General features: G+C 35.9%; 1 long non-coding RNA gene across 1 annotated transcript; it reads left to right on the top strand.

Annotated features, from left to right (window-relative positions):
• The first annotated feature begins 304 nt into the window (after positions 1-304).
• LOC127739774 (uncharacterized) lies at positions 305-2,409 on the top strand. Its single transcript, XR_008000497.1, has 4 exons — positions 305-438; positions 690-1,443; positions 1,741-1,893; positions 2,010-2,409. It is a non-coding gene; the product is annotated as an uncharacterized LOC127739774 (long non-coding RNA).
• The last annotated feature ends 1,219 nt before the right edge of the window (positions 2,410-3,628 follow it).

The following is a 3,628-nucleotide window of genomic DNA, read 5'->3' as shown; positions in this document are numbered from 1 at the left end:
CACAACTCGCTTCCCCCGCTTTTTTCCAAACTCAGATTCTATTTAGTTTATTTTGTTTTATTACTTTTTCTATGGTAAGATTTTTGTGAATTTGAATGAAGTTTAATTTCAATTTGTGTTTGATATATGTTAAAGAAACTTTGTTTCAATTGTTTATCAGTGATTCTATTTTTCTTCTATTTTTCTGGTTCATGTGTTGTTTCTTCTTATTGATTGGTAACAACCTTAATTTGATTGATTCTGTATGTGCATATTAATACTAGCTAGCTAGCTTGCTATAATGATATGACATTATTATTATGCACAGTTTCGTATTTAGGTCTTAAAGAGTTTTTGCCACCACATTTGGATCCAAATCTCACAAATCAAGAACTCATCTCAGGAGTCAGCTTTGCCTCTGATGGTTTTGGTTATGACACACTTACACCAACTCTCAGTGTATCTATACACTACTCTCTTTCTTTATCTACATCTTATTTATCACATGCCTGAAATGGTTATAATTTCATTTTTTCCTCAAATATATGTTTCATGCCTAGCTTTAATTTGTCAATTTGGTTAAAAATATTTTTGTACAAAATTACTTACCTAAATCCCCTTTATGTATAGATATAGTTGGATAGAAGTATTAAGTATACATAGATTGGTTAATTTTTCTGAATTTGCATTGGTCTCTCTATTAATTGAAGAATGTAATTTCAATTCGAAAATAGTTGGAACATTTCAAAGAATACAAAAATAGGTTGGAGAGGATTCTTGGTAAACAGAAAATAGAAGATCATATGAAGAACGCTATATTTTTCAGAAGTGCAGGGACAAATGACTTTGTTATTAATTATTTTACATTGCCAATACGAAGAAAGACAGAGGATAAGTTATTGTTTGGAACGGAGAATTGAAGGAAGTAATTGGTATCCAGAGGAAGAGAAAGAAGAGGACAGAGGATAAGTTATTGTTTTGCAGCATGAAGCAGCAGCTACCTGGCGTTGATGTTAAATTGCAGAAGATTGCAGATTCTACGAGGTTAGTTGTTGTCATCAGATGATTGATGGTTATCTGATATGCAATGTAACAGTCATACGAGGTGAATTCAAGGGGCATTGAAATATTTTGTAAGAGTTGGCTTCCTGAGGCATCCAAGCCAAAAGCAACAGTGTTTTTCTGTGATGGATATGGAGACATCTGCACTTTGTTCTTTGAAGGCATGTTCCTGGTATTGATAACATGTATCTGCATTTAACTAGAGCAGTAATGCTGTGAATTAGCAACTCAAACGTGTCATGGGATTTTTTTCAGGCATAGCTAGGAAGATAGCATTAGCTGGATACGGAGTCTTTGCTATGGATTATCTTGGATTTGGCCTTTCACAAGGCCTCCATGGCTATATCCCTAGTTTTGATGGTCTTGTTGATGATGTCATTGAACATTACTCCAAAATCAAAGGTAATTAAATTCTCACCATCTGCTCTGTCTCGAATTTCAGTCGGTGTTAATTTTGCTGTCATAATAAATCTATTGAGATGCCATTAGTTTCTCCTCAGAAAGTATATCAAATATGATATCATTGTCTCCTAGTTGGTGGTTTTTGTACTTTAGATAGAGTAAAATAATTAGAATGGCGTAATATTTACTTCTGTTCTATCATTATAAATTAGTCTGTATGAAGTAATGCCTAATAGTAGAAAGTTCAAAGAGGATATCAGAAGGAATGAGTGTCAACTAATGGTTCATTTCATGTAGCTGTCTTAGTCAATAGCATAACTAGAATTAAAGCATCAAACGTATGATGTGCATTAGGAAACTATGATGTGCAGAAACCCCAAGGGTAACATTAACATTGTAGAGTTGAGAAAGGTCGCAGAAACTCACAAGGACAACTTATCAGCACTTATGGTAAAATTTGCTTCCTATATATTGATACTTGTATATTCTAGTTATATAAGCAAATTGACATTATTGTCAAACTTTGAGCCTTTTTTATACTAAGTTTGGCTATGATTTGATTGTAGGTAACATATCCCTCAACCTATGAATGTACCTACGAGCTTAGATTATTCCTGCGAGGCTGCGACCACTTTGAGCCTTTTCTTACTTTTCATGAGATATACTTTTCTTTGAGTCTTTTCTATTATTCTTACTTTTCTTACTTTTCATGAGATATACTTCAGTTCTATGAATGTACCTACGGGCTATATTATACTTCAGTTCTATTTTCTTTTAAAGGAAAATGGATGATTGCAGGCTCAATGTCAACAATGATGAATTCTGTCTTAAATATTACAACCAGAGTGCATATAAGCTGTTATCCAAGTGCTCTACGAATCCTTGCAGCATAGACCAATATACTATGATATTTGCATGGCAGTGATGCAATATTGGAATATTTCTAAAAAAGTCTTGCCTCTTCCTCCTCCTTTAAGTGAATAATAATTGTGTTACTTTATTTTATGATTGATGTTGTACTTTGTACAACAACAAACAACAACAACAACAAAGCCTTGTCCCACTAAGTGGGGTCGGCTACATGAATCAAATGACGCCATTGTACTCTGTCATGTATCATGTTTACAGAGAGACCATTTACATGTAGATCTCGTTTGACCACCTCATGGATGGTCTTCTTAGGTCTTCCTCTGCCTTTCGCCCTTTGTCCATCTTCCATCTCATCCACCCTCCTGACTGGATGTTCTATCGGTCTTCTTCTCACATGTCCAAACCACCTGAGACGCGATTCAACTATCTTTTTCACAATGGGTGCTACTCCAACTCTCTCTCTCTTATATCTTCATTCCTTATTTTATCCAATCGCGTATGACCACTCATCCATCTCAACATCTTCATCTCTGCCACACTCAGCTTATGTTCGTGCTCCCCTTTAGCCGCCCAACACTCCGTACCATACAGCATAGCCGGTCTTATAGCGGTGCGATAGAATTTACCTTTAAGTTTTAAAGGCACTTTTTTGTCGCATATAAAACCAGATGCACTCCGCCATTTTGACCAACCTGCTTGGATCCTATGATTTACATCATGTTCAATCTCTCCATTATCCTGTATGATGCACCCAAGATACTTAAAACTTTTAACTTTTCCTAGGATGTTTTCTCCAATCTTCACCTTTATATTGGGGTTTTTCCTTCTCAAACTGAACTTACATTCCATATATTCCGTCTTGCTACGGCTTATGCGTAGACCATACACTTCTAAAGCTTCTCTCCATAACTCCAACTTCTTATTTAGGTCTTCCCTTGACTCTCCTATAAGGACGATATCATCGGCAAAAAGCATGCACTATGGCACAGGCTCTTGGATGTGCTCTGTGAGTACTTCCAAGACTAATGTGAAAAGGTATGGACTTAAAGATGATCCCTGGTGTAATCCTATACCAATAGGGAATTTCTCCGTCATACCACCTTGATTCTTCACACTAGTTGTGGTCCCATCATACATGTCTTTAATTGCCCGAATATATGCGATCCTTACTCTTCTCTTTTCTAAAACCTTCCATAAGACCTCCCTTGGTACCCTCTCATACGCTTTTTCCAAATCAATAAACACCATATGTAGATCCCTTTTATTACTACGATACCTCTCCATCATCCTTCTTAATAGGTATATCACTTCAGTG

Source organism: Arachis duranensis, chromosome 6, assembly GCF_000817695.3.
Source record: "Arachis duranensis cultivar V14167 chromosome 6, aradu.V14167.gnm2.J7QH, whole genome shotgun sequence".
NCBI classification, from domain to species: Eukaryota; Viridiplantae; Streptophyta; class Magnoliopsida; order Fabales; family Fabaceae; genus Arachis; species Arachis duranensis.
This window is presented reverse-complemented; position numbering and strand designations above follow the sequence as displayed.